At 50.0% G+C, this 22,520-nt stretch overlaps 1 protein-coding gene, 1 long non-coding RNA gene and 1 pseudogene across 2 annotated transcripts in view; 2 read left to right on the forward strand and 1 right to left on the reverse strand.

Moving 5' to 3' along the window:
* Positions 1 to 22,520, forward strand: part of LOC120412211 — an 89,653-nt pseudogene that overhangs the window by 17,019 nt on the left and 50,114 nt on the right.
* The window catches only part of LOC120412207 (zinc finger protein OZF-like), a 61,447-nt gene that overhangs the window by 17,009 nt on the left and 21,918 nt on the right, over positions 1 to 22,520 (forward strand). The gene's annotated exons all lie outside the window — the stretch shown is intronic.
* LOC120412215 lies at positions 5,752 to 13,380 on the reverse strand. The gene is made up of 2 exons (XR_005604782.1): positions 12,047 to 13,380; positions 5,752 to 6,983 (listed from the first exon to the last, which is right to left on the reverse strand). It is a non-coding gene; the product is annotated as an uncharacterized LOC120412215 (long non-coding RNA).

Raw genomic sequence — 22,520 nt, forward strand, 5'->3', positions numbered from 1 at the left:
GGGAAAGCAGAACTCCTGCAACATGATCTGGGCTGGTCTGTAAAATATCGTTCTGATTCACAGAGGTCGACTGAACAGCAGGACACTGCTAAGAAAGCATTCCTTTATCACAGGGTGATCCGCCTTGCATGCGACCGCCTCAGCAGTTTTCTCACGAGTTCCTGTATCCTTTACACCACGAGACTCCCTGAATTCCCCCCAGAGTCCTGCCCGCTCCGTACCTCATCCACACGCACTGTCCACTGTCCGGAACCACAGCTCCTTTCGGGGGTCAGTTCCATGTGAGCAGTTCTTGATACCAGGAACCCACCGAAGCTGCTCACTCACTCCCCTCTGCAGCCGGACAGAGGAGAGAAAATTTTACAGAGGGTTCATGGGTTGAGATAAGGACCAGAAGAGATCACTCATCAAAGACCTTCAAGGGTGAAACAGGCTCGACTTAGAAATATAAAGTGAGTTTATTACTAACATAATCAGAGCAGGATAATGAGAAGTAAAATAAGCCCTTAAAAAAAAAACACCTTCTCCCCAACCTCCCTCCTTCCCAGCTCTACCTCCTCCCCCAGCAGTGCAAGGAGATGGGAATGGGGGTTATGGTCAGTTCATCAGCCGTGGCTTTTCCTGCTGCTCAGGAAGAGGAGTCAGTGCCCTGCTACGCCATGGGCTCCCTCCCACAGAACACTGTTCTCCGTGAACTTCTCCAATGTGAGTCCATCTCACAAGCAACAGTTGCCCTCAAACTGCTGCAGCGTGGGTCACTCTGCCACAGGGTCAGTCCTCCAAGGACAGGCTGCTCCAGCCTGGGAGCAGGGCCCCTCTCTTTTTGGGTCTCCCACAGGGTCACAGCCTCATCCCAGGCATCCCCCTGCTCTGGTGTGGGTTCCTCCTCCAGGGGCTGTGGGTGGATCTCTGCATCCCTGTGGATCTCCAGGGGCTGTGGGTGGATCTCTGCATCCCCATGGATCTCCAGGGACTGTGGGTGGATCTCTGCATCCCCATGGATCTCCAGGGGCTACGAGTGGATCTCTGCATCCCCCATGGATTTCCAGAGGCTGTGGGTGGATCTCTGCATCCCCCATGTATGGCAGCTGGTGTGGGGTCAGTAGCTCCGACCAAGGAAGCTGTGACCAGTCTGGAGAGATGGTCCCAAAAGAGATTGTCTTCCCGAGGCCCAGTGTCTTCCCTCAGCTGCTAGCTGGAGGGCCCGTGCAGAGGCTGTCAGCTCTTTAGTGATTGTCAGCTTGTGATTTGAGCTCAGCTCTGCAGGGCAGCCTCCAATCCAGACCAGGGAGAGAGAGACGAGAGGCCCATATAGCTGTTCTGCACAAGGTAGCTTTATTAGTCCGGTGAAGGGGAGGCCAGGGACAAGCTCGCTCTGCCCTCACAGGGGCAGGGGGCTAGCTCTTATAGGGATACAGGGGGTGGGTGTCAGAAGGTAAGGGCCAAGGGGTTACAAAGGATCTGCATAGGGTCTCCCAGAGGATTCTGGGTTTGTCTTCTTCTTGCCGTAACTGCAAAGTAGCTGCCTTTCCAACGGAGTTCTGCTGGGAGGTTAAGCACTCTCCTTATCTCAGCAGACATCCTTCCAGGGCGGGGGCTGGGCATACCCCACAACTCCCCCTTCTGTATTTATTAAAAAGGCATTCCCAGCAGCCTTTCTGCAGCAATGTAGGAGGCATGAGAACATAAGTAACACGATGATAATTACAATGAATACCCACAAAACTCCCTTAATCAAAGATGCAATCCATCCCGTTATTCCCCATCGTCCAAAAAGGTCATTGACCCAGTCTAGGCTCGTATCTACTTTTAGGTCTTTTACTAGTCCTTGTAGTCTCTGGATGTTCACCTGGATGGATATTGAGTGTGAAGAAATATTGAAGCAGCACATCCCTTCAAAGTCTTGGCAGCCATGTCCGTGGGCAAGCAGTAGGTAGTCTATTGCTGCTCGATTCTGTAGGGTTGAGTGTCTGGTAGTCTCCTCATCTTTCACTCAAGGTGGCAGATGTCGCATTGGCCTGTTTGCTTAGCCAGCACCCTAGGTGACTGATATCCCCAAGGGCTTTGAGTGCAGCTAACCAAGGAGTGAACACTGAAACTGCGACCTGTTCAGCCTTATTCCAATTGTAAATGCGGCTGTCTGTCACAGCTTTCATCAAACTCAGCAAAGGATCTCTTTTGACATGTTGATATGTTTGTTTGTCTCCAATTATGTAATAATTGGAGATTTGGGGTGTGGGTAGAAAGCTTGCCAAGGCTACAGGGGCCTCCTTGGAGATGTGAGGGAACCCCGGCCCATACTCTGTCACCACAAAGGAACACTCCCTGGGGTAACACTTTTGGGTGGAGAGTGGACACAGAGAGTACGTGACTGGTGTAATTGCACCAGTCCTGACTATTATAGGCTTTGTTAATTGGTGATATGTCTCTTCTGTATGTGTTTTTTGCCTGGTCAATTCCTGGCCAACGTTGGCTTTGCTGTCTAAAATAAAATTTGACCCAATATGTTGCTTTGGAGGACCCCAGCAGGTTCAGTTCTTGGGGTTCATCTCGAGCGTTTGGCAGAATCTTTGTCCACTCATCCCAAGTGTCTACTGGGTTGGGACTCTTACCTGCAAAGGAGCTCTGGGTTAGTGATGGGCCAATCATCTGCTACTAGAGGAATTCCTACCAGACACGTAGAGAGTGGGTTGTCTACACTGCCCATGAACAGGCACAGATTGTCTTGATTGAGTGTCTTTGCTAGGGTCACCCAAATATTATGGCTAGGCTGTGGGACAAGCCAGCTGAAGCCATGTGATACAGCGAAGAGAGTGTCCAGGCAGCGGTGAGGACAGCATCAACATAGATAAATTTCATCTTTGGACAGGGATGGGGCTTCTGAGAGGGAATATAAGTGAGATTTGTTAGCTTTGTGGTGAGAGGGGAGGTTTTAGGTTTTAAGGAGGTTTGATGCGGGAGGTAAACGAACATTAACAAATATCACCCCCTGGTGCGGTTGGAGACACCAGGTCTGGGAAAAGATTGATGAGAGACTCAAAGAATGAGGACCTAATTAACACCAAAGGCAAAGGGATCAATAACCAATAGGAAATTGAATACTAAGAATTGTGTCATTTAAGATCAATGAACATGAATTTCTTTGGATTTTGTCTGTATAAAGGTGTGAAAGGTCTAGTAAAGAACCATGTGTGATGGAATGCTTTTCACTGCACAACCTGGGCATGAGTGGATGGAATGATTTCTATTGCACATACTGGCCAGAATAACATCCTGGCCAGAATAAATTAATGCCTAAATTCTCTGACACTGAAGAGATGTTGTTGGAGAGTTTCTGTTTTTCATGCAGTTTCGGTGACAGTCCCACTGAAGTCAATCACCAACACAGGCTCCTCATGGACTCCTTGGAGGAGAGAATTGGAGGCCATGATTGCAGAAACTGCTCAAACACTCAGTGTGGAAAGCAGAAAGTTCTTTAAAAAAAGTGAAGTAACTCGAAGCATTAATGAGCCCCAGTGAGTGTTGTTACTGACAAAGGCTCTCAATGGACTCATTACAGCAGATAATTGGGGGCCAGGATTGCACAAAGCTCTCAGAGACTCCCAGGCAAAAGCCAAAGCCAAAGTCCTTTGAAAAACCTGCATTCCCTGGGAGCATTGAGCCCCCCAGGGCCATTCCTGACCAAGGCTCCCCAGGGACTCGTTGCAGCAGATCCCTGAGGCCAGGAGTGCAGGGAGGCAGAGGCTCTGTGCAGGCAGCTCAGATGCTGAGCAAAGCCTGGGCTGGGTGGGGGCAGCAGAAAGGCCAAGGCCTGAGCCCCAGCTACAGAGAAGGCAGATCCTGTCCCTCACCCGCGCCTTACTCAGGGCTCTGCTGGGGGCACTGGGATGTGGGGGGATGCTGAGGGCAGGACAAGGGGCTGACAGTGCCCAGCCTTGCTGGGGCTGTGCCAGGAGGCCCCAGTGCCTCAGCGCAAGGTGTCTCCTCCCAGCCCTTGGTGGCACAGACGCTGCTGTGCCCCAGGGCAGCGAGACTTGGCTTCTCCTGGGCACTGCCAGCCCTGCCAGGGACCTTGGTCATGTCCAGCACAGCTTGTTCTGCACTGTCCCACAGCTGCTGCTGTGTCCCTGCAGATTGCACACTTGCATCTCGCTGCCCCACCAGCTCTGCCCTGCCACTGCCAGCCCTGGCCTGAGCTGTGCCCAGCCTCACCCTCTGTGCCTTGGACACACACACATGCCCTGAGCTCATCCTCCCTCTGGATGCTTCTTCTGCCACAGCGCTGCCCTGGGAGGGACATTTCCTCCTCCTCATGCCCAGTGTTGCCCTGCCCAGCTGCTCTGTGGGGCAGTGCGTGTCTCTCCTGCTGTTCCCTCCCTCCCAGGAAAGCTGCACCATGTGGGGCACGGCCCTTCCAGCAGCTTCCCAACCCCTCAACCTTGTTGGGCCCTTTCCCTGAGCAGACAGCAGCAGCATCTCCGTGCTCTGCCCAGCATGCTCCTTTTGTCACCAAACTGCGGGAAAATAGAAACTGTCCAACACCATCTTTGATGTGTCAGAGAATCAGGCCCTGTGGAAGCAACGAGCCCTTGGGACACAGGAGGATCTCGTGTAACCCAGGGTCAGTTCTGACACTGCAGATCCAAAGAGATCCTTGTGACACTCTGGGGCCCTGTGGAACCCTTCTGCCCTGGTCTCTGAACCATGGAGAATCTTGTGACACTGTGGGGCCTTATGCAGCCGTGGAGACCATTGTGACACTGTGGGGCCTTATGCAGCCATGGAGACCATTGTGACACTGTGGGACCTCATGGAACCAAGGAGACCATAGTTACACTGTGGGCCCCATGGAACCATGGAGATCATTGTGAAACTGTGGGGGCCATGGAACCAAGGGACCATTATGACGTTGTGGGGCCTCATGGACTCAAGGGACCATTACGACACTGTGGAGCCGCATGTAATGAAGGGTCCATTCTGACACTGCAGAACCAAGGACACCACGGTTACACTGCAGGGCCCCATGAAACCATGGGACCATTGGGACACCCTGTGGCCTCATTCTCTTGAATTTCAACAGATCTGAGGGATGGCAGGACCTGCAGGCAGCACTGAAGGATTCTGGGGCGAACCTTTGATCCCTGGTCCAGAGAAAATCAGAGAAAGACTCCAGTAAGATAAAGGCACTCTTTACTTTCCTTTGCTTTTCTTTAATTTTGCTTTACTTTAATTTATAGGTGCAAAGTGCTAGCCTGCCTGTAATGGTAGTGATGATTGTTGCCTGTAAGGTGCAGCAAAAGCTTTGCAGGGTTTGGTTCAAGGTCCCCAAGGTTGGAACCGGGAAGTGTTCGAGTCCCTTCTGAGAGAAGGGGTTGAGTCTTTGTGCCATGACTGCCTGGTATCCATGGCACAAGTGTGTTCTGGTGATGCCTGTGAGAGCCACCTAAAACACAGAGACTGGACAAAATAAGAGAATAAAGGTAGGTATTTATTTGAAGGGCCTTCAAAGTTACACCCTGGGCAGTCAAAAGGCTAGACCCAAGATGGACCCTGGGTCAGGGGTGCTTCAAACTTTAATGAGTTTGGTTCATTTGCATATTAGGGTTAATTCTCCAAATATAACCTCAGTTCATGATGTAATTACCCCAAGTTTGCCCCCGCTTCAGAGGCTTTTCGTTTACACATTTTGTGGCCTGGTGTCCTTGATGTGGAAACCTAGTGTCGCGATAGAGGGGAAACCCAGACGCTCAATATGAGTGATCAGCAGGAATCCGATTTATTGATTGCACCAGAACTCCTTATATACTAACAATAATAGGCTTTATGCATATTCGTAACGGCGCATTCTAAGTGGTTCACGTCGACTAAGCTGATCCTAAACCCCTCCTTAGTCCCCCTTTCGTGGTCAGCAGTTCTGCCTTTTTCTCTGGCCTTCTAACCACAGATGTCTATTGTTATGCTGCCAAAACCTAACCTTGCTGGCTCTGCAAATAAACCCATAGTTCAGCCGTAAGACTCAATGGTGCTTCAGTTACTGAGCAAGATACATGTAATATTCTGTAACTTGAGTTGTTACACAGGATGTGTGGTGCATTGTCTTATGAGACCTTGCTCAGCTAGCTGCAAGGGCCTATGTGCCCGTTCTCACGTAGCCAGCTTCTCAGATCAGTAAGCTGCAAAGAATCTGCTAACGGAACCCCAATAAGGCAAGTGTGGAAAGGGTCAGAAGGCGTTGCTAAGGATAAGCAAAAAGAATCTTGGCCTGTTTGATTAACCCAGGTAATCCACATGTTCTTTTGGTGGTCTATAGCACTAACATGATGTGGATCGGTAGCGTGCACGGTTATCAGCAATGTTGCAAGCACTAAAGCTATGGCACATGCGTTCCCACTCATGAGTACGCACCACCCATTGGCGTGGTATCTTAATGCCATCTCTGCAAACTCTATGCACTTTTGCGGATTTAAGCTGTAAGCGAATGCGAGCAACGTTATGATTAATTCGATAGCGAAACTCAGCAATAGCTCGTTGTTCTACTGACTCATAAAGAGTAAGACCCTGAAAATTGGTAAACCAGTTTCCCGTTCTAAAGCTCTCTGTAACGTGTCACGTCGCCAAGTTCCCTCACAATTAATACACCATGCTCCCCCTAACAGAAGTGTCTGATGAACCCACCACTCTTTGTTACAACCCCCACATCGGAGAAGAAACCATGCAAAATGCCCTGGCTTCCCGCAAACACCACAGGTTCGACAATGAAGTTTCCCTGGATAATACTGTTCAAGGGCGCCCACTAGCTGTTCTGCTTCCTCCCAGGATTCAAAGTGCCTAAATCGGGTAGGCACGATGTTTGCAAGAGGTGCGATCACCGGATCAGCTACTAGATGTAGCCGAAGCAGACTCAGCTCCGGAAGGTGGTATTGTGGAGGCTCCAGGCTTGAGCGGTGTTGGTTTGACCCAGCGGCTGGGTATCCACTGTGGACCTGTAGGAGTAAGCACACAAACATAGCCACGACCAAAATATAACACTTCTGCAGGGCCTTTCCATTCCCCAGTAGCCATGTCCTTAAAGTGAACATAGCTTCTAGTTCCCCTTTGAGCTGGTGGAGCCCCTTCTTTATGTTTTATTGCAGGGGGCTCCTTTTCCTCACCAAAAATACAAAGATGGTTTAATACAAACAAAGCTTTTGCTACTCTTTCTTTTGGGTCTATAATATCTTTAAACTTCTCTAAATATCTCTTTACAGTCCCATTAGCTCTCTCTACAATAGCTTGCCCAGTAGGTGAGTGTGGGATTCCCGTGGTGGGACTGATGTTCCATGTTTGCAGGAACGTTTGAATGGTCTTGCTAACATAAGCAGGGCCGTTGTCCGTCTTAATGGCTTTCGGGACTCCCATCCCTGCAAAGCAACTACTTAAATGTCTGCGCACGTCTCTAGCCTTTTCACCTGGCTGTGGCATAGCCCAAACGAAATGACTATAGGTATCAATAGAGACGCGGAGATATTTCAGGCGGCCTAATGCTGGAACATGTGTAACATCCATCTGCCAAAGTTCATTGGCTTTAAGTCCTCTGGGATTAACTCCACAGCCTATTCCAATTCCACTATTATGGAAACTGTACACCGGACAGGCCTTAACAATTGCTTGCGCTTCGGCTATGGAAATGCCGTAGCTTCGTGCAAGTCCTTTAGCATTCTGATGGAAGGTGGCTTGAGCCTCTCTCGCCTGTTGGTGAACCGGTAGTGGGGGCTGGACGATTCCTGCCACTAGCTGATCAGCCCGGTCATTTCCTTCCCCTAGGCCGTCTGTGCTCATGTGGCTTCTAATATGTAGCACTGCATATGCTTCAGTTCGTTTAGCAATTGCTATTTGCATGCTGATAAGGAGTGCTACCAGTCTCTGATTTTTGATGTCACGCAGTGCTGCATCCTCAATGCGATTCGCAACCCCTACTACATATAAAGAATCTGAAACAATATTGAGGCATGTCCTTCCATCACACCAAGGCCCAAGCAACAGCATAAAGTTCTAATGTTTGTAATGAATCCTCTGGTGTTGCTTTTAGAATCCGGTGCCTCCAAGTGTTATCATCTTTCCACGTGACCGCTGCTTTCCGTGACTTTCTTCCAGCATCAGTGAACACAGTAAGCGCATTATCCAGTGGTTCTTGAGCTCTTTTTGGTTTAGAAATCCACCCATGGTTAGTCATCCAGGCTAACACAGGTGTTGGTAGTGGCTTTGCTACCAAATTAGGTCCTTCACTCAAGAGGGCTCGCTGCAGCTCCGGTGAGTTAAGCAGGAACCATTCTAGATCCGTGGGCGATATAGGTATCCAGATCGTCCCTGGATCTGTTCCATCCACCTGCAAAATTCTGATGCGCGCCTTTTGAATTAAGTCTGCTAAAGTTGCCACTTTCTCTTGAATTGTCCTTCTAGGCTGCAATGGTGGTGCAATCCATTCTAGGACCCTAATATCCTTGGGTGGCTCCCCCATTTCTGTTAATTTGCATTGGGTAATTGCAGCGAGCAGATACTGTGGGCCACAAATGATTGTAATGTCCAAAGGTAATGCAGGATCACGTCTTGAAGTGAGGCCTGTAGTGATCTGCTCTGCAATAGTCTGTAGCACAGCCTTCTGTTCAGGTGTCAGTGTAACTGACTGTGCAGGGTTGGTGCCTTTCAAAAGTGGACGAAGCTCATTTAGCAGTTCATTAGGAATGCCAACTACAGGGCGAAGCCACTGCAGATCTCCCATAAGTTTCTGCACATCATGTAGGTTACGAATGTCTGTATGAATGGTAAGCTTTTGAGGTTGGATAGTGTTGTCAGTGATTTTCCAACCTAGATAAATCCACGGAGCTGAAGTTTGAATTTTCTCAGGAGCTATGTGCAGGCTCCGATCATTCAAAGTCCTGTGCAGTATATCCTTTTGCTGCGTGGTGAACGGATTTTCTTGCGCTAACAAGATGTCATCCATGTAATGATAAATGATGGTATCTGGAAACATTTTCCAAATGGGCTGCAGTGCTGAATCAACATAAAGTTGACAAAGGGTAGGTGAGTTGCGCATACCCTGAGGAAGCACTGTCCATTCAAAGCGTTGAGCAGGTGCTCCTCTGTTTTAATGGCTGGCAGAGTAAATGCAAATCTCGGCTTGTCATCTTCATGCAGGGAAATGGTGAAAAAACAGTCCTTGAGGTCGACTATTAGCAGCGACTACCCTGCTGGTAGCATTGAAGGATTTGGTAGGCCTGGTTGAAGGGCCCCCATATCATGCATTTGTCGATTAACAGCTCGTAAATCATGCAACAGTCTATATTTCCCTGATTTCTTTTGAATGACAAAAATTGGAGTATTCCAGGGACTTGTAGAAAGTCGTAAATGTCCTTGATTAAATTGCTCTTGAACCAGAATATGTGCTTGTTCAAGACTTTCCCGCTTTAGGGACCATTGCTCAACCCAAATCGGCTGTTCTGTCTTCCACCAAATAGGGATGGGGAAAGTCCAAGCAATGGCCACTCCTAAAAATTTTGGTCTGTGGTAAGAACCATGCCCATTTGAGCGAGTATGTCTTATCCCACCAGAGCAGCAACACCAAGTGGCAATGGGATGATAGACACACTGCAATTTACCACTTGATCAGCTATAGTCCATTGCAATGGAGGGGACTTGCGAGCGAGGGTAAGTCCTCCCACTCCAGTGACTGTAGCGTCAGATTCAAAGGTAGGCCAATGCTGAGGCCAGTGGTGACTGCTGATGATGGATACATCAGTGCCAGTGTCCAAGAGTGCTGTCAGGGTAACAGTCTCTTCTCGGTATGTTACTGTCACCATGCGATGTGGCCAACTTTTCAAGCTCACAGTGAGCATGGCTGCCAGCCCTGTGGATCCGAAGGCTCCCTCACCCCTGGGGTCGGAGTGTATGGGTGATAGTCCTTCAGTGAGAACCGGCAAAGGCACCAATTGGGCTAGTCGAGTGCCCTTTTCTATGAACATTGGTGGAAAAAGAGTCTGTACCATGATTTGAATTTCTCCAGTATAATCCGCATCAATTAGTCCTGTAAGTATTTGTAATCCTTCCATAGTAGCTGATGAGCGTCCAATTAAAAGTGCTCCGACAGCTTTCCCATTTATAACTATAGGTCCTTTAATCCCGGTGGGGACACGCTGCGGTCGATTGTCTATAAGAGTACAGTTTATTGACATTGCCAGGTCCAATCCGAGGCTCCCCCAGGTTGCAGGTTGGAGATGAAAGTGCTGGTCAGAGTCGGTAGAGGCACGCAGGTGTTGACTTCCTGGGTCGCTGGGTATGCTGCTGCTTTTGGTGTCATCGCGGGGCGGGCCTTCCCGCTCGGCTTCCCGTTTCCCGACCTCCGGCAGGCAGTGCTGGCATGGGTGTCCGATCGGCAATGCTGACACCAGACGTTACCGGCATTGCAATCCCGTCTCATGTGACCGGAGACTCCACAGCGAAAACATCGCAGTCGGGTGGTCTGTCGTCGAGACCCACTCCGGTGATTTTGCAAAGGTGCAAGGGCAGCTAAAACCTGACTCTGATTTGCCTCAATCTGCCTCTGAGCTACCTCAGCCTGCTGTTTCATCCCTATTCCCAGTTCCTTTCCAAGTTCCTTTATTGCATTAACAATCATAGCTTGGGGACCTACAGGGACCTGTGACATTCTCTCTAGTGCCTCCTCAATAGTCCAAGTAGCAGGCAGAGTAACTAACACACTACGTGCAGTGGGGTTACAATTCTGGATAGCACATTGTTTAATCAGAATACCATGCATATAGTCTGGAAGCCCAGTTGCTAAAACAGCATTTGCTACGCGATCTATAAAGGTACCAAATGGCTCATCTCTTCCCTGTTTGATACTCATATATGATGGTAATCCCCCTGGTTGCTTAATCTCATCTATTGCTCGTCGTGCTAAATTCATGCTTTCCCGAACCTTATCAGGACCTATGAGAGCCTGTGCTTCTGTCCGGGTGTAATTTCCCAGACCCATTAATTCCTCTAAAGTTACCCCATGTAAAGGATCTCCTGCTCCCCTCTGCATTGCTACCGACTGCTGGCATAAAGTCTGCCAGTAAGCTCCAAACAGCATACGCTGGTGCTGTGTTAGTATTAGCTTAGTGATATTTTTAACATCATTCAGTAGCAAGAGCATAGAGCCCCACAAAAAATCAAGCATTTGACGAGTTGGTTCCCCTTTTAACCCAGATTCATTAACAGTGGCTCGCAGTTGGGTAAGCACTTTCCAATCTAAAGGTCTGATATTAACAGTAATCTGTCCTTGAGCATAGCAGGTGAAAATTCTACTGGAAAAGCCTGTACAAACTCTCTGGCAGAATCTATGTCTCCCTCAGCAGCAGTATTTTTAGCAACCTCTCTCCAAAATTCCTCTCGTTCCTGCGCTATCTCTTGAATTCCTGAGTCTGTGTTTGCACTAAGCGAACTATTAGCTTGCTCAGAAGGGAGAGAAAGTGCTGCCAACCGGCTCTCAGGCGGCAGCGGTTGAGGGGGGCTGTGGGGGATTGCTCAAACGGTGGAGCTGTAGGCAATAACTCATGCTCTAATGATGCAGAGGGGGCACTAACAGCTTGGGGGGATGCGGGAGGCGAAAACACAGAATCTGAGACTACTTTTCCTGTCTGTATAGTAAAAGTATTCATAGTAGGGGGTAACAGGCAGCTATCACCCATGTCCTTCTCCCGAGTAAGCGGCATTCCTAAGCGCTGCGCAGCGGCTGCTGCAGCCTTCTGCTCTGCCTCATACTGTGCCAAAGCATTACTCACTGCCCGCCACGGTTTCGTCATCTTTTTAGCCACCTTATCATCCTGCGTAGCTGCATCAAATATCTTATCCCCAAACACTTTCCATTGCTCCCTCTCAAAAACTTCATTCGGATCAATAAAACAACCCTTGGCAACCCCATAATCTAAAAGTCCAGGGAGATCCTTTTTACAATCTATCCCTGGTGTGCTCCGCTTTTCTAAAAAGCACCGGAGCAAATCATACACCGCTTGTCTATTAGCCATACCTAAACGTCAGCGCGCTGTTGCAGCCTTTGCAAGACCCGGCGGTGCGTGGCCAGCAGGACTCCTCTGTAGGTTGTCCTGAGCTCGGTGGTGTGGACTATTCACCACCTCTGTAGCCTCCCGAGCTGATTACGGGACCGACGCAGACTCTCCATCGTGCCGTGGCCACAGGTTGTCCACCTCTATGGTCCCTATTCCCCGCAGGCTGATGGACGTAGGCTATCCGCCTCTACGGTCCCTTTTTCCATCCTCTGTTCGGGCGCCAGAATGTCGCGATAGAGGGAAAACCCAGACGCTCAATATGAGTGATCAGCAGGAATCCGATTTATTGATTGCACCAGAACTCCTTATATACTAACAATAATAGGCTTTATGCATATTCGTAACGGCGCATTCTAAGTGGTTCACGTCGACTAAGCTGATCCTAAACCCCTCCTTAGACCCCCTTTCGTGGTCAGCAGTTCTGCCTTTTTCCCTGGCCTTCTAACCACAGATGTCCATTGTTTTGCTGCCAAAACCTAACCTTGCTGGCTCTGCAAATAAACCCATAGTTCAGCCGTAAGACTCAATGGTGGTTCAGTTACTGAGCAAGATACATGTAATATTCTGTAACTTCAGTTGTTACACAGGATGTGTGGTGCATTGTCTTATGAGACCTTGCTCAGCTAGCTGCAAGGGCCTATGTGCCCGTTCTCACGTAGCCAGCTTCTCAGATCAGTAAGCTGCAAAGAATCTGTATATCCTGAATCTATATGTCCCTTTTCACGTAACCAATCTCTCACAACCTAGAGAGGTTTGTTATGTCTAACCAGCATGAGCGAACAGCAGCTAACAGGCCACAAGAAACTTCAGTTACACACTAGGCAGTGCAGGGTTTGAAAAATATAAAAGTTAAAACCTAAGGCATCACTGGCAGATTCTGGGATCTTGAGAGCAATCACATCCAGGAGCCAGCACTGGACCTGCACCCTGGTGGGAGCAGCGTGGTACGGATGGGAAACAGGCAGCTGAGTGTGCAGTGGGAACCTCGACCCAGGTCATAGAAGCCCAGGCTTTAGCTTTGAACGCATCAGCACAAAAAGCAGAATGAATGATCATTCCTAGAAATCACTGAAGGAAAAACGGTGAACATATGGACTGATTTGAACTATGGGTTTGGAATAATACATGCCCAGGGAGCCATATGGAAGGAAAGGGCACAGAGGTCTCCACTGAGTACAAAAAGAAATCAGTCACTGTCATGTGTTAGCAAAAGCATAGTCTCGGAAGTGATGTTCTTGCAAAGGGGTGCTTACAGCTTCCTCTGTGACCTGATAGAGCCTATCAGCTGGCCAGTTTGAATATGGACAATTCTTTAAGTCACTTAAAATTGTGACCGCCTCTGTGATACACACTTAAGAATAGACAAACTCCGGGCAGAGCTCTATCCTGTTTCTGGCGCTGGTACAGGTGGCTGTGGGCCCTGTGCGGGGCCGGCAGGCCCGGCCCAGGCCCTGCTCAGGCCAGGCCAGGCCGGGCCACAACCATCCTGGAGCCGAAGGGCCCTGTTCCACCCGCGGAACCCCCCCCACAACCCTGCTATGTGCAGATGGAGCGGCCCAGCTCCCCCTCTCCAGTGCGGCCAAGATTCAGCTAAAGCTGCCCAGCTGTCCGGCAAAAGATCATGTGACCAACAGCGATAAGTGAAATTCCAGCTGAAAGGCCGAGGTGAGATTAACCCTTTTTTGTGCTATGAAGAGCTGAAAACCTGAGGGAAGAGAAAGAGGAGATGCTTAAAGCTGAAATTCTGTTGGAAAGCTATGATATATCAGAGTACCCATTGTAATTTCACAAAGGCATGGGGGGTGGAGCCTTCAACTCGTACTTGTGAGTAAAAGCATCTGCACTGAGATAGGCAGATGCTGAAGCACCTGTAATTTCATGAGAAGTTTGAACAGGGAGAGATGGAAGCGATGAGGACTTTTGCTCCAAATGGAAAAGGAGAAACCCTCAGTTCCTAGAGATGCTCCCAGAGATAGTCCTAAAGATGAAGATGAGGAGGACTCTTTGCTCCTAGGGAAGGAGAAGGGCCTCTGTACTTAGAGATTAAATGCTCCCAGAGATGGGTGAAGAGAACTTTTGTTTCTGAATGGCTCAACCTTAAAATTGTACCCCAAAAACTTCAAGAGTGGACCCTCGAAAGCAGTTGTGGGAAAAGCTGCAATTTGGGGGGACTCACATGCGAGCAGAGAACCAACCTGGGTGGCTGTCTCGTTGTGATGTTTTCATAGCATAGACAAGAGAGACTTCTCTTTCTAAGTGGACTGAAAAAGGTTATTATGGAAGTGGTGAACAGACTGAACATCTCAAGGGTTGTCTTTTTACACTGTCAGTGGGAGAAGGGAGAAAGGTGGGGCGGGAGGAGAAGTGTTCTGAAGGAGTGGTATGATTTTTTTTTCTTCTTTTAGGTCTGTTAATAAAGTTCTTTATATTCTTTCAAGTTTGCTGCCTGCTTTGCATTTCTCCTAATTCTTCTCTCACAGAAGGTAAACAGTAATGAGTATTTTGGACCAAACCACTACAGTCACCTGCTTCAGAGTGTGCCAAAGCCAAAACAAGTGGCCCTGATGTCCTTGTAAAGCCCATCGGTTTGGAAACTCCCCAGTTAATACAGGGAATCCATTGGCTGACAAAACAGCTCAAGAGGTTGCAAAAAAACCTCTCCTTGCACTAATGCCTAGCAAAAACTTGAATGTTCTGCAACAAAACCCAAATTCTAGTGATCAGGACAGGCAGTCAGCAGCAGCTATGGAAAATCCTAGCAGGTGATTGGTAACCCCGTGTGGGCAGGTAATTGTAGCTCCACAATTAATGTATAATGGAACTAAAGCATCAGGAAACACATGAGGAAATGGAGAATATGGTGGCCAGTTTACAAAGGCATCTAGTAAGCACAAAAATGGGAAAAAATAATAGATCAGTTGTTGAGAAAGAAGTGATTGGTTTTGAAGGAAGAAGGCTGCCTCCAGGGCCCGTTAAATGGGAATAATCACCAGGTGATTTTGGCAAACTGATTTTGCAGAACTGCCCAGGCAGAAGGGGGACTGGCACATTTTGGCATTGGTGGATACTTTTTCTGGTTGTCCAGAAGCTTTCCCATGTGGCACCAACAAGACAAGGGAAGTCTTGGAAGTTTTGCTGAAATGAATATTTAATAGCAGTGAGACTAACTCTTGTAAGCCTTAAAAGGTGCATGGTTCTCAACAGATCATTGGCGCTGGACTCGCCTGTACATCCTTTCCAACCAGGAGATCCGGTGTGCATCAGAACCTGGAATTTTGGAACAATCCAGCCAAAGTGGAAGGGACCACATCAAGTCCTCCTGGTAACCTACCCTGCACTCAAGGTAGAAGGAATCAAACTTGGGGCTCATCACATGTGGGTAAAACCAGCGAGCACACATTAAACACAGCAGAAACAAGACTGACACCGTGGAGTTTGGGATTTTTACATAAATCCTGTTGGTTTAGGTATCAAATATGATTTTCTAAGGGGATACTATTTATTGGATCTAGATGAAGATGATCAATAATTGTGTATCTATAATAATAATAGAAACAATGTTCCTAACTTCTGGGAAGGGAAATGTGGTTTTCAAAGTCACTGCAAGATTTTGGCAGATTACAGAATGTAACCCTTATAACAGCTTGTTTGCCAACACCAACCTCTGCAGAAAATCCAGTTCCGTGGGGAGCTTCAGTCAGCAATTTGACAAAAATCTGGGAACGCGTGTGGGAAGGAAATAGCACCCAGGGCACCTGGACAGGGATGGAAGAATATTCCTTACCATGGACACATCTGAACAATACTGCTGAGAATTGTAACATTTCCAAACTGGATCTGGAAATTACCTCAGGAAATATTTATCAGCTGACAGATTGCTTTGATATCCCCTGGGGCTGTCAAATTCCAGCAGTATGGAATGGGCCTCAGACAGGCCACTGGGAATACTTCCAGGCAGTTGGGTGTCTGGGCTGGGAAGGGAGCCCAGGCTTCCCACAGGACCCCTTAGAGGTGGGTATCAAATATCCTGATTTAATAGGGTAAAGGCCAAAGGATCCCAGGACAAAGGAAAAGTGGGATTGCCCTTGGACAGACACTTGAGCTGTTTGGAATCCTGAGGTGGCTCCTGGCTGTGGCCCAGGCTCTAAGGCTGGGCTGTGTTTGTTGAAATGATTCTGCCTTTCTCAGTGACACCTGGGCTCACCCAACAAGCAACGAGAGTTGGAGAGACATGGACTGTCAGCAGGACATGGTCAGATCTTAGGAGGCACAGGATGGGTGGGAAGTGATGGAATTTGGAGCACACGTTTGCACCTGGGAGAATCAGGGGCTTCACAGCCCTACAAGGGGGGGAAATTTGCCAGATGAAAAATCATTGGCACCTGGTGGGTTCATACAATGCTTATTCTCCAAAAGCCACTGACCATGGAACCGCACAACACTGATTCTGTAGGCAGCAACCAGCCCAGGTGTGCCAACTTTCACCAGTTCACCGAGCAGTCAGGGCTGGCTTTGGGGTCACTGACCACCAGGGACCCCCAAAGAGACCCCCAGGGCAGAAGAACGGATGTGCAAAGGGGTAGGGGAAATATGCAATGAATTTGGGGAATGATTATCGTGTGTGTGTTTATTGTGGGACAATCTGGGAATGTGTCTGTGAAACACAGTCTGCAAACAGGAACATTCCTGAACTCAGCACGCACGACTTTGGGAGGGGCTCTCCCCTCGTGCATCCAACCCAATAAAGAATGCTGCTGTGTTGTGCTGTGCTAGTGTTAAGGAGGTTTTGTTCAAGTTTTGGTAACACTGCTGTGCCTGTGTCACAGAACCACAGAGCAGCTGTGATGTCAGAAAGGGGCTGTGTGATGTCACGGAGTGGGCTGTGACATCACAGGATATTGGTGGGATGTCACAGAGAGGGCTGGGCCATCCCAGAACAGGTTGTGACAGCACAGAGTGGGTTGTGACATCACAGGGTTGCTGTGTGACATCATAGAGTCTACGGTGACATCATGGAGCTCTGTGACATGACAGAATGGTGCTGTGACATCACAGAGTGGGCTCTGACATCACAGAACGGGGTCTGATATCACAGGTCAGAGGTCAGACATAATCTAGCAGACTATGACATCACAGAGCAATAGTGACATCACAGAGCAGGCTGTGACATCACAGGTACTGGTTTGACATCAGAGGTAAGAGTTGTGACATCTCCAATAAGGCTGTGACATCACAGAGAACTTGTGTGATAGCACAGAGTGGTCATGTGACATCCCAGAACAGGCAGAGTGGGTTGTGACATCACAGGGTGGCTGTATGACATCATAGAGTCAGCTGTGACATCACAGAGCAGCTGTGTGATATCACAGAGAGGACTGTGACATCACAGATGGGTGCTGTGACATCACAGAATGGGTTGTGACATCACAGGGTGGCTGTCTGACATCCCAGGGTGGCTGTCTGACATCCCAGGGAGTTGGATGCCATGGCAACCCACATCAGTTCCAGTTCCCTTGGAAACCAAGCCAGGACCCATTTCTACAGTCAGGGTCCGTGGCCACTTGCCCACAGACCTGTGGCTGCCCTCGGCTGCCATGGCAGCCCTCAGGACAGAGCGGTGCCGGGGCTGGTGCCAGCTACAATTGCAGTGACACTCGCTGATGCCCTCAGGTGCCACGGCAGTGGCCACAGGGACCCATTCCTCACTTTGGTGCCACAGACACCAACGCTTGGCCCCGCTGCCATGGGGATTGGCACGGTCACCTGCACTCAGGGCCCGTGGCCGGGCACTGCTGACATGGACACGGGCACGGAGCCCTGGGCCACAGGCGGCTGCCGTGGCCACCAGCCCAAGGTCCCGTGTCCAGGGCTGGGGGCATGGGAAGGAACCCGTGGAGCCGTGGTGATGCTGGATGGCCATGGGGTGCTGCTGTGGGCTGAGGCAGAGGGAATTTCCTTGCCAGGCCTTTCTCTGGGGCTGTGTTTGGGTCTGTGCTGAGCACAGCGTTGGTCACACAGAGATGGTTTTGTTCTTGCTGAGCTTGCACAGAGCCAAGGCCTTTCCTGCCCCTCGTCCGGCCACGCTGGGGAGGGGCTGGGGGTGTGGGGGGGAACTTGGGAGGGGTCACAGCCAGGACAGGTGACCCCAACTGACCCCAGGCATATCCCAGACCACAGGACATCATGCTCAGTGTATAAAGTGGGGGGAACAAGGAGGAAGGCGGGACATTTGGAGTGAGGGTTTTTGTCTTCCCAGGTAACACTCAGGCAGCACAGGGCCCTGTTTTGCCAGTGGGCAGGGTCAGCACCAGAGACACAGACACCAACTGAAGGAACTGTGTCATTTCCTACAGTTCAAAGCAGCAAAGAATCACAGAAGGAGCAGCTCAGCAATGCCCCCAGTCATCACCACAAAAGATTGCCTGCAGTGATTAACCAAGATCCAGCCCCAGTTACCCTCAGACTTTACCATCACCCAGAGCCACCCATCAGCTGGGGGAAGCTGTCCCAGCCAAGGACTGGAGAGTCACTCCCGGACACTGGGAATTCCTGCAGCTGCCTCCAGCCACAGCTGAGGCTCCAACCCCGCTGGGAGAGGGCCCAGCTTTGGTAGTGCTGAATAAACAAACTGACAGCACTTCTAGTGCGGGAACATCTGCTTTCATCCTCCTCTTGGGTTCCTCCTAAGCCTGGCAAGGGCTCAAGCAGGAACCAAGGGAGCTGACTTTGACCATACAGCCCCAAACAAGGCCAGATGTCAGATTTCAGGGCCTTGTCCGGCTTCTAAAGACAGAAAGGCCAATACATGTTTCACTAATGAGGGGATACATCTATCACAGTGCTAATGATCATGCAAATGTCGTTAATGAGCAGATACAAAGATAACCTTTGGTTGGAAGGTTCATCCAGAGGTCACCTTTGGCTCAGGGCCTGTTGTTCAGGCCTCAGTCAGGCCTCTTGTTCAGGCCTTGGCAATTCAGGGACATGGTTTAGGGCTGGGCTCAACAGTGCTGGGTTAATGGTTGGACTTGGTGAGCTCAGAGGTCGTTTCCAACAGGAATGAGTCTGTAATTCCAGGATTCTGTCTGCTGCATTCAGCCAGGTCCATGGTACCAGCATTGCTTTGCCCAAAAGTCTCCTCTTGCTCAGCTCTTGTGGCCTAAGGCTTCAGCTCCTTCAGCTCCTGGTGCTGAGCTGCTCATGCTGAACGAGACGACTCAGAGAGAAGAATACAGTTCATCCAATTCCTTCTGGCACACGGAGAGGGGAGGCTGTGAAAACAGGAGCATTGTTTGCTGTGGCCTCCTCTGTGCCCTTCACGCCTCTCAGTGCTTTGAAACAGCCAAGAGCTTTCTCCAAGAGTGCAATGAAGCAGCTGTTCCTGCTCCCAGCTCTTGCCCTTCCCAGGCTCTGCACTTGACTGCTTTTGTCCCTCTTGCTGTGCCCTCTGTGCCCCCGGGGCTCGGTGGCTGCTGCCCAGGGCTGTGGAACTGGCACAGATCAAGTGCTTGAGACCCTCCTTTCTCTGCCCTTGGAGCTGCCTGCTCACAGCAGCCTTTGCCACCTGGAAGCTCCACATGGACAGGGAGTGCCTACCTCTGCTCCTTGCACACCCTCCAGGAGCCCAGGGCTGCCATCTCCAGTTCCTGCTGGCACTGAGGGCTCCCAGGTGCCCCAGGCTGCTGTGACACCGCTGCAAACGGGAGGCAACAGTGGCAGGGGCTGTGCTGAAAGTCAGCTCCATTTGCTGCTGCTGCTGCTGCTGCTGCTGTGGGGGTCATTTGTCCAGCCCTGCCCCAGAGTCAGGGATCAGATCCAGGCCCTGCTGCTGCTCCCTCGGGATCAGCCACAGTTTGGGTGTTGCTGTCAGTGCCAGCAGGAGCGGGCGCTGGAGCAGCGGGTGCTGACAGTGCCCCAAGCCCTGGGGCCCGAGGGCTCCCTGGGCTGCGGGGCTGGGAGGGAGCTGCCCCTTGTTCTCACTCTGCCTCACGCAAAGCTGGGCCGCTCACAAGTGGGGCAGCACAGCAAACAGGCAGCCTGCGAGTCTCTTCCAGCCCTGTCTGCTCAGAGATTGGGCCTTGGAGCTTCAGGTGGACAAAGGCAGCTGCTTCTGGTCCCTCTGCATGTCCCCGTGTTCAGCAGTGCTGCTCCACCACTCTGTGCACAGCAACAGGGAAAAGCCTCAGCCCTGCAGGGTCAGGAGCTGCCGGGCTCTGCCTGAGCAGCTCAGCCAGTGGGAAGGGAGCTGCTCCACACGGGAGCAAGGAGCAAAGGACACTCCTTTTTCAGGTTGTGGTTTCAGTTTAAAATTTAGGAAAAAAGCTGAGGGCTGCAGAGCGCCTCTGAATGACACCGTAACCTGGCACAGCAGCCCTGAGACACTGCTGTGGGGCACGGCTGGGCTTGAGGACGGCTCTGTGCCCTGCCAGCTCCGAGCAGGACTGGCAATCTAAACTCTGTCCCACCCCAACTCCCTGAGAAGATGCCCTTCCTTCCTTCTCACCCTGCCAATGAGCTGCACATTCCCTCGGAAATTGTCAGGGCTTTCTTAAAGACACAAAGTCCCACTTCAGGCTTTTTGCTCTGGTTTGGCAGTGGAGAAGGGCAATTCTTCATCCATCAGCTCCAGGCTGCACTGCCTCGGGAACACGGCCCACTCGCCAGCTTTGGCCCACTCGTGGCACTTCTAGAGGAGGAAGAAAGTGCAATGGCACAATTCCAGCCCAAAAGGAAGGAAGAGTGGGACAGACAGAACATCCTGTGCAGATCCAGGCGTTCCACTGGCACTGTGGAGAGTTGGGTTCTTGCCAGTGGCATGTGTGTCCCTGAGTGCAATCTCTTGGCCTGCACCAGAGTCTCACTCACCTGCAAAAGCAGAAAGCTCCGTCGCTGTGCTCGCAAGGGGCTGGTCTGATGCAAAGCTGTCAGAGCCTGAGGGGAGAGCAGGCCCAGCCGTGCCCGGGGCTGAGCCCCAACAGAGCCCTGGCAGAGCCCGGAGCAGCCTCAGCATCGGCAGAGCCCGGCTGCAAGGAGAGAAACCAGAAGCCGCCCGTCAGCTGAAGCCTCCTGTCCCCTTGTCCCAGCCGCCCGCAGTGCCCAGGCCGTGCTGGCCGCGCTCAGAGCTGGGCCCAAAGCTGCCCAGCATTGCTGCCTTTGGGAGCAGAGCAGGAGGGCAGGACATGTGCCCAGCCTGCAGCCAGCCATGGCACATCCACCTCCTCAGCAGCTGCCCAGAGCCCAAAAGCAGCTTGGCAGCCACTGAAGAATTGGCTGCAGCCGCCCCAGCAAAGGGGGAACCTTTGGTGCCCGGCCAGGCCGTGCCATGCCCAGCTCTGGGAGCATCCCCCTGGCTGTGCACTCACCTGCACATGGGGCGTGGAGCGTGTCTTTGAAGAAGGTGCCCAGGCTGAGGAAGAGCTTCTCATCCTTGAGGTCACCCTCCCTCCCTCCCTCTTTTCTCTTCTTGCTTTTATTTCCTTCCTTCTCTCACTTTTTCTGGCTTTCTTTCTTTCTTTCTTTCTCTCTCTCTCTCTCTCTTTCTTTCTCTCTTTCTTCTATTCTGCTTTTCTGCTTTTCTTTTTCCTTTTCTCTCTCCTTCTCTTGCTTGCTTTCTTGTTTTCCTTCTGGTTTTGCTATCTTTCCCCCCCTTTTTTTTGGTCTTTCTTTCTTTCTTTCTCTCTTTCTCTCTTTCTCTCTTTCTCTCTCTCTTTCTCTCTTTCTTTCTCTCTTTCTTTCTCTCCTTCTCTCCTTCTCTCCTTCTTTCTTTCCTTATCTTTTTTTTAGTTTCTATTTTCTTGTTGGTTTCATTTTATTTAGTCTTCCTCCCGTCCTTCCTCCCTCCCTTCCTTTGTATTTTTCTGCTTATTTTTTCCTTTTCTTTTTTCTTTTCTCTTTCCTTTTATTGCTCCTTTCTCTCTTTCTCCCTTTCTCTCCTCCATTAATTTTCTTTCTTTCATATTTATTAAGAACAAATTTTCATCCTTTCTTCTTGTCATTGCCTTTTCCTTTTCTTTTCTCATTTTCTTGTTGATTTCTGTCTTTCCATTTCCTTCCTTTCTTTTCCCTATCTCTCTTTCTTTTTCTTTTCGATCTTTCTTCCCTTTGTTTTCTTCCTTTTTCTATTTTCTTTTAATTTTCTTGTTGCTTTCCTGCTTGTTTCCTTTCTTTGTTTCTTACTTCTATCATACTTTTCTTCTGCCTTTCCTTCTTTCTTTCTTTCTTTTCTTTTCTTTTCTTTTCTTGTCAAGCCACTTCTAACCCCATTGAAGGGGTGCAAAGCAGCAGGATCCCCTCCCAGCTGGGGTCCCGTCACCCTCCCAAAATGTGGGGGACTTCACCTCAGCCCCCCAAATTGCAGGGTGTTTACATCACTTTCCCCAAATTCACTGCAACCACCCAGAAGCCACTTAAAGGCCCCACAATTGTCAAAATGAG

The sequence above is a fragment of the Corvus cornix genome, unplaced genomic scaffold (genome assembly GCF_000738735.6).
Source record: "Corvus cornix cornix isolate S_Up_H32 unplaced genomic scaffold, ASM73873v5 scaffold3, whole genome shotgun sequence".
NCBI classification, from domain to species: domain Eukaryota; kingdom Metazoa; phylum Chordata; class Aves; order Passeriformes; family Corvidae; genus Corvus; species Corvus cornix.